Below are 6,230 nucleotides of genomic sequence, written 5' to 3'. Positions count from 1 at the left end.
GCCCCTGCAGCGCGGTGGCCCTCGATAAGGCTGTTTGCGCTGTTCTCCCGCAGCGCCGAGCTCCACGTAGGCAAATAATTCTTTAAAAAATATATATATAAAATAATAACCCTCATGGAGGAGATCTGCCGCCGGGGAGGTGGGACCGGCTGGTGCTGGGAAATGCTCAGGGTGAGGACTTGGACACGGAGACGCGGTGGCCCTGGACCTGTCCCCTGTCTTTGCACAGCCCCGTCCTTGGTGGGAGTGGGGTGGCCCCGTCCCCCGGGATGGCCCCGTCCCCTTTGATGGCCTTCACCTGAAGTGGGAAGTTACAGAGGAGCCGGGTCCTGCTGGATTCCTCCCCTCTGGACAAGGGAAATCCCGGCTGGAAACAAGGAGAAAAGGCCACAAAGGGCACGGCGGGAAAGCTCGGCGCGGTGGCCTGACCTGCCACGCTGGCGGCGGCGGCTTCGTCCGCCACTGGTGGCTTCTGAGAGGAGGGGAAGAGTGTGGGGAAGCTGCTTTCCACGCTCCCCCTTGCCTGCTGCGGGCTCTTTTTTTTTGGGGAAACTCCCTCAAATCCCCCCCAGGCCGAGCTGCCCCGTCCCCTCCTGGGATGGCAGTGCTGTCGGGGGGACCGGTGGTGTTTTATCCCTCCCTGATGGGGGGAAGAGGCGGCGGCACAGGCCAGCCGGGGCGACAGAGATGCCTTTCCCCGTGGCCCCTGCACGCCTCCCTCGGTGCTCGCATGGTACCGGGCCCCCCCGCTCCGTCCCAGGGGAGAAGCAGGAGGCCCAGCGAGCCAGGGAGGGGGGAAGAATCTCTCTGGCTTTTTGATTTGGCCTCTCCCCCCTTGCTGCGACCCGCTGGCCGGGTCGGTGTGGCGAGGGTCCGCATCGCCGCTGCAGCGGTCGTTGTCTGAGGCGCCGTCCCTTGCTGAAAACGTGTTAATTCTCTAATCTTTAGGAATGGAGTTTCTTCCTTAAAAGCCGCCTGCGCTCTGCGGCCGGGCGGCGCGGCTCTTGTCAGGCTGCCAGAGGAGGCCGGAGCAGCGTCACATGCCGCAAAGTTTTACAAGGCGAGCGAGCCGTCTGGGGAGAGGGACGGGAGAGGGGACAGACGCACGCACGCACTCGGACGCGCACGCGGAGAAACCTCCTCCGGGCTCCCTCCAGCTCTGATCCCAACGTTTATTATTTTTTTTTTTCTCCTTTTTTTTTTTTTTTTTGGAAGAACAAAGACTTTGGGGTGGGTTGGCGCGTTTGTTTTTCCGGGGTTGGTGTCGGTGGATGGGGGGGGGAAGGAGGCCGGAGGCGGAGGGGGGAGCCGGCGGCTTGAATGCGAGAAAGTCCCGAATTTCCCTGGCTGAGTTTCCGAGACCGTCTCTGCGAAACTTGGAGGAGGAAAGACGGGGGGAAAAAGGGGGGGAAAGAAAAATAATTAAAAAATAAAATATGATGACGTCACTTGGAGCAGGGGTGCCTTCCCCGCTGCCTGTCAGATGCGCCTGAAAAGAACAGGGCAATAAAACAACAGCCGCCTCTGTCTCCCTCGTTAAACACGGCACTAATTGGATGTTAATTTCTCCTTGCTCTTCTCGCTGCTCGATTGTGAGGGCTCTGCCTGGCTCTCCCTCTCTCGCTTTCTTTCTTTCCTGTTGCAATGCTCTTGGCAGCTCCGAGGGACTCCGGACTGTGCGCTCCCCTCCCGCTCGTGGACTGGAATAATTCAGGAGCTGGGAGAATTAAAAAAGACGAGGCGCGGGGGCGAACGGTTCAGAAACGGGGCGGGCGCGATGGATTTCGAGAGCTACGCTAATCTCCCCGTTTCCCGTGCATTGTCCTGCCGACTTGGAGCTATTCTCTTCCCATTTGATTTCTCTTCCCCCCCTTTCCCTTCGCGTTGGGTTTGGGCTGCTGGGTGAAAATATACGTTTCAAAAAAAAAAAAAAAAGGCATAAAAAAAAAGAGAAAGGCAAAAAAAAAAGAAAAAAGGCAAAAAAAAAAGGAAAAAGGCAAAAAAAAAAAAAAAAGCATGGTTCAATGACGACAAACCCCCAAACCTCCTCCCAGCTCCCCCCGTCTCGCCGCGCCGCCTAACCCCTGCGTGGAAACAGGCGTTTTAGGGAGCCGGAGCAGGAAGTTGTTGTTCTCTGTCTTGCCCAGGTCATCCTTAAAGGGTATGTGTGCAAGAGCGGCGGGCGCGTGGGGCTCGGCGGGCACCCAGCAGCGGTCGGCCGCCCCCCGCCATGCCCCCCGGCCAACGAGGCGGGCGAGCAGCGGAGGGGGAGCGGGGGGCCGGGTGGTGTTTTGGGGGACGCGAGAGGGGCCCAAGGGACAGGATGGGTGGGGGAGCGGAGGGGAGGGAGCGGGAGGCGGAGGTGGGGGGAGAGAGCGAGAGCCGGGGAGTAAAGTCCTACCTGGGATCGGTGCCAACTTCCTGCAAAGGGTTACAGACCCGCGGCTTTGAGAGCCCACCAGAGGCGAGTGCGCTCTTGTCACGGTTCCAAGGCGAGATGAAGGCAGCGGGAACAGGTACAGCAGATGCCGAGTGGCCTCGTTTGCCCGCCGAGCAGGGCTTTGGCTCGATTTATACCTCGCCGACGGGGAGGCTTCGGTGCTCCCGCCGGCGGGGGCCTCGCCATCCCCGCACGAGGCCAGCGGGTGCCAAGGGTGGGGTGCGCGGGCCGGCGGCGGGAGGGGGGTGCGTGCATGGCAAGGGGGGGGCCTCCACCGCTCGTTCGCCTTCTCGCCGTTTGGATTAACATGCGGAAGATGCGCCTGTCACTTTGCTTACTGTCAGCGCCGGCTCGGGGATGGGTGACGGCTTTGTTCGGCGCAGCCGGGGGAGCCGTGCCAACTCGGACTTGGCAGGCGAAGCCGGGTGGGCAGGGAGAGGGGGACGAGGGAGCGGGAGCGGCTGCCGGGGCGGCTGTGGAGGGACGTGGCCGCAGGCCCGCGTCTGAGCGCGGCGGCTTTCTGGCGGCGTGCGCCTCCCTCTCCCTCCCTCTCTCCCGCGCTCGCCTGCGCCCAGGCTGGTGCAGACAAAATGAAAACGTGTTTTGTTTTGTTTTTTTGGCATCTCCCCAGCAGCGCTACCAACCCCGGCCGCCCCCCCCTTCTCTCCAGTCCTTTCCCCAACCCGCCGCGACTCCCCTTTTACAATCGGCACAACCCAGGTGCTAGAGCAGCAAAAAAAAAAAAAGGCCAAAAATACCCCCTGGCACCCAAACCACCCCCAATCCGCCACCCTCGGTGGCGACTGCTTCCAACCTTCCTCCATGGCGGGTGGGTTGTTGTTTGTATATATTTTTTTTTGTCCCTTTTTTTTCTCCCCCCCCCATCAGATCCCTCTCGCGTTGGGTGTGTACGTTCCTATTCAAGGACCCGCCGCCTCCTGTCGTGCTAAAACCAGGAAGGAGGGAGCCCAGGGCTCATTTCTGCTTGGACGCTGGGGCGGCGGGCGAGGGAGCCGGTGACGGAGGGCGCGAGGAGGGAGGAGGGGGACAGGCAGGCGGGAAAAGGAGCCCGGGGGGGGCGGGAAAAAAAAAATCCACCTCCCCAGGCCTTTTGTTTAACCTGCGTCGATGCAAAGGAAGGTCTTGGCTTTTTTTTTTTTTTTTTTTCCCTCCCCTTGTCCTTTTTTTTCCCCTGTGCTTGAGCCTGGCGGGGCATTTTCGAGCCCAATGGGGCAACTTTCTGGAGCGGGCGGTGTTGGAGGTTGATTTTTTGGGAGGTGGCGGGCTCGTCCCGCGGGCGCGCGGCTCCGAGTGCAGGAATTCCTGCCAGCTCGCCTTTGTGCCAGCCTCTGTTGGCCTTGGGTGTCTCGTTCGGATGGAGCCTGGCATCCAGGCACCGCCCATTTCTTGGCGTTGAGCTGCGAGGAGAAGGAAAGGGGAGAGAGCGAGCGAGAGAAGGGAAAAAAAAAAGCTGTCTCACTCAAACTGGCCTTTCTCGGAAAAGGATCCTTCCCCGATGATTGTCCGGATAAGCGGAGCTAAATCCAGCCACCACTCAACAACAAAACCACTCTCTTCCACGGTGCGTCTCTCTTGCTGCCTTGGTACGAAATTGAACCTCACTCTTAATTTTGGGTGGTGTGTTTTTTTTTTTTTTTTTTTTTTTTGTTCGTGCGGTTGGGTTTTTTTGCCTTTGATTTGAAATAACGTTTTGTTCCTCCAGTTGCTCAGTCGCTTTGTTGTTGCTGTAACCTGCCTTCTCCCCGAAACCCCCTTCCCGTCGAGTCCTCCGGCCCTTGGTGCTAAAACATCTGACTTTAAAATCGGTCTCCTATAGAGAGGGATGTATAGCAGCTAGGCAGGTCACTACATGCAGTGTTTGGAGCAGGACTGGAGGGTGATTTCTCTCCCTACCCTCGCCCCACCACCCGGGACGTCCCCGAGAGCCACCCAGGGCTGGGTGCGTGTCGCGCGGGTGCTTCTTTAGTTCCCCACCGGGCACCGCCGAGGGGAGAAAAAAATATGTCGAATCATGTCGGATTTGCAATTCAACATGGCAGCCGCAGCTAGCGTGGTGGGAGCTCCTAGCGCCGAGCAGACCGGCGGGCACGCGTGCTCCCGGCCGGCCGTGCCAGCGCAGGGTGGGGGCACGGGAAGGGTGGAAGAAGGGAGAGGGAGGACGGGAGGGAGGGAGGACGCCCGGGCGAGGTCAGAGGAGGAGGATAATTTTATTTCATTTTGGGGGGGTGAATTACACCAGGAGCGATTCGGGAAGGAGGGAACTCAAACGGTCTGGTTTTGTCAGAGTTAACTGTTTAGAAGCTGGCTTGTTTTTCACGCTGGCACGGCGTGCCAGGGTGGGTGGCAGGGCTGGGGAGATGCCCGGGAGCGGGGCGGGAGGCTCTGCCGGCCCCGGCGGGCGAAGCCGACTGAGGGAGCGCTCCGGTGGCGGCTTGTGGCTCCTTTTCCCAGAGCGATGGAGGCCTTTAGGCTTTGGAAATGGACTGAACTGGGCGCTCCTGGGAGGAATCTGCTTTGCGAAGGCATCGGGATGATTTACGGGGCTGTTTGCGGCCGCTCAGTCCCTCCTGCCTCGTGGAGGTTCGCGCCTCTCCCCTCGCACCCGGGCGAGATGCGGCACTGCCGTGCCGAAGCTCTCCAGGTCTGCCCGGCCGTAACCGAGCCCAGGGGTTTGGCCCCAGCATGTGTGAATCTGCCCTCTTTCTGTCAAACTTAATTTAGGCCCGTTTGGGACACAACAAAAGCAGCTTGTTTGCAGGGCAGGGTCCTCCTTCCCGGCCGCCGTGCCCTTCGCAGGCGCTCGGGAGCCATGAAAGCCGCCCCTCCTCCTTGCCCAAATTTTTCCTCCTCTTTCTCCCCCACCCAGCTTCCCCCCTCCTCCTCCTCCCTTCTCCAGAAAAAAACCCTCTTTCAGTGCGTGACGCATGGCCCTACAGCAAAGCCTTCGAACTGGCCACAAAGCACCTGAATGCCCCGGCCCTGCCTTGCCTCTGTGACCTGCCAGCCCGCGCTGGCTGTCTCGGCCGTGCTCTGGGAACATCCCCAAAATTGCCTCGCCTGCCCCTTGCTTCCCAGAGATGCTGTCCTGGGCGTTACACATCTTCCTGGCCCTGCAGCAAGCTGCGTGGCCTTGTGGCACCCAGATTTGGGGCCGGGATGCTGGGGTCCAGCTCGGAACCTTGCCGCTCGCCGGTGTGCCGTTCGGCACAGCCGTAGGTAGGTTTTCACAATACCCCGCAGTTGGTTTGGAAGCTGAAACTCCCATGTTGTGGGGACTGCGGGCAGTCAGTCATTCGTGGGGTCTGACCCCCCCCAAAACGCGTTGGGATCCCCTCTTCAGCGGGGCATGTTTACACACACTTTACAACCAGACCTTTAATGTCAGTGAAAAGGCAGCCACAAGTGTTTTGCTCATCAGTCCAGTTTTCTCCCTGCAGATTATTTCTACAAACAGGGGCTGGGGTGAAACCTGACCTTTCCCAACTTGCTCCCAATCCCTATTGCTGGGAAAAGCTGGTGGAGGGCGGATATAAAAAAAAAAAACCTGCTGAAGCTCCAGTGGGCTCTGCAGTGGGCAGCCTGAGAGGAGAGAAAGTCTGAACTCAAACAAGGCACTTCTGACGTGTCCTAAGCAAAACATCTGGCACCCCTGGAAGAGCCATCCAGCCAAGGGACGCAGCTGTTTTATTCCACACAGCTCACAGCAAAATAGGGCTCATGCTTCCAGAACATGGCTCAGCAAAAAGGATGAATTCTTGAAATTGGGAGC

This window comes from Strix aluco, chromosome 25, assembly GCF_031877795.1.
Source record: "Strix aluco isolate bStrAlu1 chromosome 25, bStrAlu1.hap1, whole genome shotgun sequence".
In the NCBI taxonomy this organism is placed as follows: Eukaryota; Metazoa; Chordata; class Aves; order Strigiformes; family Strigidae; genus Strix; species Strix aluco.
This window is presented reverse-complemented; position numbering follows the sequence as displayed.